The sequence below is a fragment of the Taudactylus pleione genome, unplaced genomic scaffold (genome assembly GCF_031769625.1).
Source record: "Taudactylus pleione unplaced genomic scaffold, aTauple2 ptg000126l, whole genome shotgun sequence".
NCBI lineage: Eukaryota > Metazoa > Chordata > Amphibia > Anura > Myobatrachidae > Taudactylus > Taudactylus pleione.
In genome coordinates this window covers 942,278-951,107 of record NW_028284528.1, presented here as the reverse complement: position 1 = coordinate 951,107, position 8,830 = coordinate 942,278, and the positions used below count along the sequence as shown (strand labels likewise).

The window sequence follows — 8,830 nt, the reverse complement described above, 5'->3', positions numbered from 1 at the left end:
AATGCATGTGTGTATATGTCTGCCTGTATGTATGTATGTATGTATGTATGTATGTATGTTTTTGTCTCTCTTAGAGATGAGAAGTTCAGTTTTCGCCAAATTAGCGAAAGTTTGGATTTATCTTATTGGCCATCTAAAACACATGAGAGCTGGGCAACCAATAAGACTCTCTCTGTGAGTATATGTGTATGTCTTTCTCCCTCTGTGTGTATGTCTGTGCCTCTCTATGTGTAAGTCTGTGCCTCTCTGTGTGTATGGGTAGGTGTGTATGTATGTATGTTTGTGTATGTCCATGTATATGTATGTCTGTGTCACTGTGTGTAAGGGTAGGTGTGTATGTACTGTATGTATGTATGTTTGTGTATGTATATATGTATGTCTGTGTCTCTCTGTGTGTAAGGGTAGGTGTATGTACTATATGTATGTGTATATGTATGTCTGTGTCTCTCTGAGTGTAAGGGTAGGTGTGTATGTACTATATGTATGTGTATATGTATGTCTGTGTCTCTCTGTGTGTAAGGGTAGGTGTGTATGTACTATATGTATGTGTATATGTATGTCTGTGTCTCTCTGTGTGTAAGGGTAGGTGTGTATGTACTATATGTATGTGTATATGTATGTACTATATGTATGTGTATATGTATGTCTGTGTCTCTCTGAGTGTAAGGGTAGGTGTGTATGTACTATATGTATGTGTATATGTATGTCTGTGTCTCTCTGAGTGTAAGGGTAGGTGTGTATGTACTATATGTATGTGTATATGTATGTCTGTGTCTCTCTGTGTGTAAGGGTAGGTGTGTATGTACTATATGTATGTGTATATGTATGTCTGTGTCTCTCTGTGTGTAAGGGTAGGTGTGTATGTACTATATGTATGTGTATATGTATGTACTATATGTATGTGTATATGTATGTCTGTGTCTCTCTGAGTGTAAGGGTAGGTGTGTATGTACTATATGTATGTGTATATGTATGTCTGTGTCTCTCTGTGTGTAAGGGTAGGTGTGTATGTACTATATGTATGTGTATATGTATGTCTGTGTCTCTCTGTGTGTAAGGGTAGGTGTGTATGTACTGTATGTATGTGTATATGTATGTCTGTGTCTCTCTGTGTGTAAGGGTAGGTGTGTATGTACTATATGTATGTGTATATGTATGTCTGTGTCTCTGTGTGTAAGGGTAGGTGTGTATGTACTATATGTATGTCTGTGTCTCTCTGTGTGTAAGCGTAAGTGTGTATGTACTGTATGTCTATGTATATGTATGTCTGTGTCTCTCTGTGTGTGTAGATGTGTGTACAGTACGTCTGTGTCTCTGTGCACGTCTCTGTGTGTGTGTGGGTGTGTGTGTGTATATCTCTGTGTGTCTGTGCCATACTCCTGTACAGCAGTCCCTGCTCCTGCCTGTATTCCAGGCTGTCTGTCACTGGAGTTTTTAGCTTGCATTTAGAAGAAAGGAGGTGGAGGGAAGGGGGAGAGGAGGTGGAGGGAAGGGGGAGAGGAGGTGGAAGGAGGAAGGAGAGGAAAAAAAGGGGGAGGGAAAATGTCTTGTTTGTGGCTTGTCAGCAATTGCTTGAGACAAGCTTCCATGTGTGAAAGCTACTTGGCATGAATGCCTGGGCTGTACCAATTCTCCCAGCGTCCAGAGGGGGAGTCACAAGGAGCGCAGATCAGAGCACAAGCAGACAATAGGCCCCTAAAGTGTCCCCCCTAAAGTTGCTTTGATGTTGTCCTAGTGTCTTCACACTAAGGGCCAGGGATTGCAAGCCAACTGGTCTTTCTGGTGCCCATTGAGTCCTCTGCCCTCCTCCACTTCCACAAATGCATCTCAAGCAGCCCTTGTGCTGAGGAGAAAAGGTAAGGAGAGCTCCATTCCTGATTTCTTTTGGCAGCTTGTTTGCTGTGGGAGGGGGGAAAGGAGGGGGCTTAGCCGGATTCCTGAGCTCACACACACACACACATACAGCCAGGCATGGCATGGGTGGCACTGAGCCCCCTCCTACCTGGGCACCCATCACTGCTCAGCAATTATGTCCCTCAGGCACCAGCCATGGATCCCAGGGGAGAAGGAATTATTATCTTGCAATTTGTATCTCCTATAACAACAATTAGAAATTAAAAAAATATATATATATAAAGAACCTTTGTTGCCAGTGGGTAAAACTGTAGCATTTGGTGCCACCATAAATTGGATCTTGAATTGACCTGCAGAGTACCACTGACCCAATACGATGAAGAATAACATAATTACCCCTAGTTAACCCTCAGACCTGACTAATAATCATTAAAAAAAAAAAAAACTTTCAAAACTTTTTGGATTTGGCACAAAGGCGTTGAGTCTTATTTTTTCTCCTCTCATGAACGGAATATTGCCTATATGTGAGGGTATAAAGGGTTAGCTGGCTGGTCACCACATGGCACAGCAGTGATTTCTTAGCCCTGGTGTGTGAACACAAATACACCATGCTGTGATACTAGTGTGTAACCGCCATGGTACATGTTATTGGTCCAACATATGGTCTCATTATAAGCATGTAACCTACCCTGGGTTCCTCCAGAGATGCAGCAGGGGGTAGTAGCAGAGGACGGGCGTCCTTGCTGGATACTTTGGAAAACTCTTATTTCGTTTTATTGTGTCTTAAGTTTTATGTTTAATCTGTTATGTGTTAATTGCTGCATATTGTGTCTTCTTTTATGCAATTGCTCTTCAGTGGTCTGTAAGGCTGTGACGGCTCAGATGTCATTTTATGATTTATATTGAATCTGGTATTTACTATACTGTACTTGCTGTTTTTCTAAAAGCCAACCAGTAACTATGTTGCATTATTAACCACGCTGACTTGTTACATTGTGTGTGTTGGATTTTCTGTAAAATGAAGCAGTTTGTACTTTCCTGTGTGATTTCTTTAAGTAACTGTGTCTATAACAAAAAAAAAAACATTTGTTTTTTTTTTTCAGTGTTTTATTGGTATTTTATTGGAGTATCCGTTAAGTGTGTCACTTCTCAATTCCACATTTACAGATATGGCTTTGTTATGTACTTGCTGTTTTTTTGTTTAAATCAGAAGTTTAAATAGAAACCTAATTGTTTGGAATATTTACTAAAAGAGAGAAACTGATCTGTTTTAGATTTGTTTAGATTAAAGTTGCACACTGCATGATGCCATATTTTGGGTGGTAATGTATTCCTAGTCTGTGGCTTGATTCAATAAATAAAAAATTATGTTTATTGTAAGATGCAGACTCTCCTATCTATTTAAAATGATATGTTTATAAATATTGGAAATAATTTCTAGTGGCATCAGTGAATTTACTCTGCACAGACTTCATGAGGGATGTGGTATGAAAAGACGACATTCAGAACGTCAACACCAAAATGTCGACAGTCTGAAACGTCCATGTAAAAATTTCCTGAATGTCGACAGTCTGAATATTGACATGGATGTTAGGTCGACAGAAAAAAATGTCGTCAACCTCAAATGTCGATATGGTCAAAATGTCCACAATGTTGACACCAGAATGGTGACATACCATTTTTTTTTTAAATATCTTCGCGTATACCTAATCCTTAACCTATCCCTAAATCTACAAATATTACTAGAATGTACAGCCATGGCCAAAAGTTTTGAGAATGACACAAGTGTACAGTTTTCACAAAGTTTGCTCTTGGAGGATGTTTTTGTTCTTAGGCAAAATTGTAAGTGAGCCCACTCCCTTGGCTGAGAAGCAACCCCACACATGAATGGTCTCAGGATGCTTTAATGTTGGCATGACACAGGACTGATGGTAGCGCTCACCTTTCCTTCCTGCGTTTTTCCAGATGCCCCAAACAATCATGTATGCTATAACATGGTATTTAAGATGGCTGTGATTTAAGAAATCAGTCTGTTAGTATGGTTCTTGCAGTGAGTGGGTAAACTTGCAGTCAGTCATTTTAGAGGTAATGTATGTGGCTGACCATATCTCATCACACCATTACCTTTAAGCACTGGTCTCTCCTATTAACTTAAAATAAAACTAAATAAAAGAGAAAAAAAAAACATTTCTAAATATGTATTTGTAAATAAAGCAGCTTATTTACTCATCGAAACAAGTGGCCATAAGCCTCTATGGTGAGAATTTCGACATTTCATGTATGTCGACATTCGAATGCTGACATGGATGTTAGGTAGACTTGTATAGTGTCAACATCTATAAAATATCGACATAGTCATAATGCCACCATTTAGCATGCCGACACCAGAATGATGTCTTGATAAAAGAGGGTAAACCTCTGAAACGTTGACCGATATCTGCCATAGGGGGCTGTTGTTATTGAAGTATTCATCCATTTTTTTGTGTTGGTATATATTGCTGCTGTATACATAGCTGCAGGAGGAGCACCCGGGATGATGATATTAACTATTAGGAGTGCTGGGCACTATCTGCTTCATATAGCACAGACGGTTTAATGGTTAGCGTTACTGCCTCACAGCACTGAGGTCATGGGTTCAATTGCCACTACGGCCCTAACTGTGTGGAGTTTGTATATTCTCCCTCAGTTTGCATGGGTCTCCTCCGGTTTCCTCCCACACTCCAAAAATATACTGGTAGGTTAATTGGCTCCCCACGAAATTACCCCTAGTGTGTGAGCATGTGGTAGGGAATATAGAGTGTAAGCTCCACTGGGGCAGGGACTGATGTGAATGGCCAAATATTCTCTGTACAGTGCTGCGGAATATGTGTGCGCTATATAAATAACTGGTAATAAATAAAAAAATATATATGTTTGTTTATAATACTTAGTAAATGCTAATAACAGTTTATTTAATCCTGTATGTTAACTGAGCAGTTAGTGCAAATATTAGATCATTAACACTCAGAATGGATAATCTGCAAAATAATTAGCATATATGCAAATACACATTAAACAGAGATCGGACTGAAAATGGGAGGGGGCAGGATTGGAAGTAATGAGCATAGAGGGGAGCAGTTACTTTTAATATGTATGATACATTTGTTCATAAATTGTCTTTAGAAACCTGCTGCTTCATGCTAAATACATGCTTGCAGATTGTGGATAAACTTCAGGGACTGTGCAGATTTAGAAGTGCCGTCTCATACTACACACCGAGTACTGTGACCACTTCTGAATTTTCCATACCCTCTCTTCTAAATTTCCACTTCGACCACTGGAAGAGACATCAGACAGATTCTTACCAGTGAGTTTTCTGTCCTGCAAGTCTGTACAACACAGCACTAAACATTATCTGGAATATTATCCTATCATTTGAACTGGGGGCAAATCCCGCGATCGCAAGCAAGAAAGCATGCCCACTATATCGTGGCGTGCGATCGCGGTGTGTATTTAGATGCCCACCAGCCTGGCACAAGACACCCACTTTCCCTTAGTAACATACGTCATCTCCAGGAAGTGTATTAAACAAGCGGTAACATCGAGTAGCATCGGACCCATACGCAGCACTTGTGGCTGACCATACCCTACCGCAAGCACTGCGAGTGCTGCTGTGTGTAAATCAGCCATGTGACGTGTATGCTGACGCTGCATCTTAATTATGCACGCCCCTGAAATGGCGTTCCAATGCACAGACAAGCCTGCGTTCGCACCACCACACCCCCGTTACCATCGACCACCCCCTGTCACCACCCACAAACTTCTCGTCCTGTCACTCATGCTAGCAGAGCGTCTGTATTCAGGGTGCGAATGCTTCCCGATCGCATTGACTAGTTTGCGCACTGCGTCTTGTACGCATGCGCAGATTGCAAACATCGGCAGGCTACATGCGAACGCAGCCTAGAGAACGGGTCTGAATCAGGCCCTGGGTGCAATGCTGTGAGGGCAGCGTGGCCACCTATTACCAGCCCCAATGGCACCGGTTTCTAATCCCTCCCGGGCTCTGCTCCTTCCAGCGCTGCACATGTGATGCTGAAGGGAGCAGTTGCCAAGAGGAGCTGCCCAGTAGGCAGTGCCAGTAAGATATTGAGGTGTCAATGTCTCTGTATGGCACTGCCAATTACCTCATCATGGCATACTCTTACTCTCCTGCCAGCAGATCTGCATCGGGCCTGCACCTCCTCTCTGATAAGCACCTCATATCCCTTCTCCAGGGCCGGACTGGACATCTGGCACTTCTGAAGTGTCAATGGCCCTGATGGGATGATCCGGGCCGATAGCCTGGCCGAGCAGTTCTGCCTCCCAGCGCTCTGCTTGGCCGGTATGCAGATGAAGTTTCACTCCACAAGGCCGCACTCCTTTCTGTGTACATGCACAGAGGGATGCCGAGGCCAAATTATAGCCCCATTCTGTCCCTGCCCACCTCTAAGACTTCTCCCGTGCTGATCCCCACTTATGGATCTACCTACCACAGCATAATGTGCTCTCCCAGCCTCCAGCTCTTCACTACAGCCTATCCTACCTTGTGTCACCCGGTGCAGCAGTCTGAAGCACAAGAGGGGGCATGGCCTCATGCCAGCGAAGCCACTCCTCCAGGCTTGTGTCATTTTTGGGGGCAATGACTGCCAGTCACGCCCCATCCTTGTCACACTGGGGGCTTGCCCAGCTCTCCTTAACTGTTGGGCAGACTCCAGCCTCTCCCAGCACAGTGGATGAAGCGCGTATCCATTACCACTGCTTTGCAAGGCCGGACTGGCCACCTGGCACTTGTGGCAAATGCCAGATGGGCTGATGGCCTGGTGGGCCTTTCTAGACTGAAACCTGGCTGAGCAGCTCCACCTCCCGGTGTACTGCTTAGCCGGGATACTGAGAGACGGGGACGTGCGGCGGGACACAGACATTAATGCCAGGGCTGATCTCGAGCACCAGCCTTTCCCTGCTTCTTGGCAGTGTCGGACTGGGCATGAAGAGCCCATCGGAAAAATACAGTGGTAGGGGGCCACTGCTTAAGGGATGTGGTCATCCAATAGAGAGGGTGTGGCCAGACACCACAGAAATTTGACTAATGTTGCGTACACACGGTCAGATATAACAGGATGATGTGAACGGTAATGATATCGATCATATTACACTACAGGTAATTGATCATCTAACAGAGTAACAATCTAAAATTTGAGGTCTGGAATCTGACACCTAGAATTGGAGGGTGGTCCCACAGGCAGTGGAGCCCATCGGGAATTTTCCCTGTACCCCTGTAGGCCAGTCCAACCCTACTTCTTGGTGACACCATCCGGGGGGGGGGGGGGGGGGGGGTGATGCCAAAATAGCAGAGTGGCCTCTACCCCTAGATTGTAAGCTCCCAAAAACGGGAACTCTCTACCCTCTGTCTCACATCTTTCTCCATCAACCTGATAAGAACGTCTTCTGTACTTCTTTATGATAATTTTATTTTTTTATATACGATATATAACAAGACTGTCTGGCACGTCAGGGCTGTGCGGCGCTTCACTAATAAACATTGATGGTGATTCCTATAATGAACCAATTTATAACTTGATCAATTAATCTGTACGAGAAGTGTTTCATGACGATAACATTAGTCGAAGTTAATGAGCAAGGGAGAAAAGTGCAACTATGATTTATAAAGTTAACTGGGAAAATCCTGATTGGCTGCTGCAATCGTCCAATCGTCACGGTTGTCATTTTGTGGATATGAGGTCGCTCTTCAGCTTTGGCTCTCTTACAAATGCTCCTGGGCTGTCCCTGACTATTACAAGTAAGTACAGGGTACTCCAGCACGATCCCGTCTACACTGTGCTGTATTAGTTAATTAATTGATGAAGAGGGTGTTTCATTTAACACCAATTAGTTCAGGCAAGGAAACTGGAGTCGCTAATTAAGTGGGAAGTTCAGGAGCTGGGCATTTCACTTAGTGGTTGGGGGTCATTTTGGAGGCTCTATGAATCTTTAAAAAAAAACTGGGGCCACAAAATACCTGCAGTGAATCTTTTCACTGCTCCTTTCGGAGCAGTGATGGTGGTGCGCATTCGTGACCTACAGGTCACGCATGCGCGCAAGAGCCCCGACGTCCGGCGGAAGGAGCCAGACAGGGGCGGAGGGATCCAAAAGGATTCCTTCTCACAAGCCGGACTCATAGGGAAGAGCGGGCGCCGAAGAGCAAGCGGGGGTATTCGCCATCTGAAGATGGCGAATGCCCCCGCAGTCAAGCTCCGAAAATATAATATTTTCGGAGCTTGATAAATTCTGTCCCCATACTAGTGTATGGGGACAGCGGGCCATTCCGAAAACAGAAGGTAAGTAGGAGATATCTGTGATATCTCCTGCTTCACCTTCTTAATGAATGGCCCGTATACTTAATTTTAACAATTGCAGGTGAAAATGTGCTTTTTCACCTGGTTTTGTCAAAATTAAATGATAATGAATAGGCCCCTTAGGGAGATAGTGGGGTTGATAGTGTTGGGGATGTACATAGCCACGTGCTCTGACCACACCCACACAGCACTGGTCACACCCACACAGCACTGATCACACCCACACAGCACTGGCCACACCCACACAGCACTGGTCGCAGCTCCTCCCCTTCTCATAATAGGACCTTAAAAATGTTCAGCCTCAGGGTCATGTGGCCTTTAATCCAGCCCCATTTACTATTCTTTTATGTATGCAAGGACATATATATATTAGGGGTGTGCACCGGCCACTTTTCGTGTTTTGTGTTTTGGTTTTGGATCTGGATCTTTCTTCGTGTTTTGGATCTGGATTGGTTTTGCCAAAACCACCCTTCCGTGTTTTGGGTTCTGGGTTTTGTGTTTTGGATCTGTATTTTTTTTTTAAAAAAGCATAAAAACAGCTAAAATCACAGAATTTGTAGGTTTTTCTGCTCCTATGCTATTATTAACCTCAATAACCTTAATTT

General features: G+C 43.7%; 1 protein-coding gene across 1 annotated transcript in view; it reads left to right on the top strand.

The window, feature by feature from the left end:
• The first annotated feature begins 1,672 nt into the window (after positions 1–1,672).
• Positions 1,673–8,830, top strand: part of BCL9 (BCL9 transcription coactivator) — a 333,635-nt gene continuing 326,477 nt past the window's right edge. The window contains exon 1 of the mRNA XM_088472558.1: positions 1,673–1,856. The gene's annotated coding sequence lies outside the window, so the exon portion shown is untranslated. The remainder of the gene's footprint in view (positions 1,857–8,830) is intronic.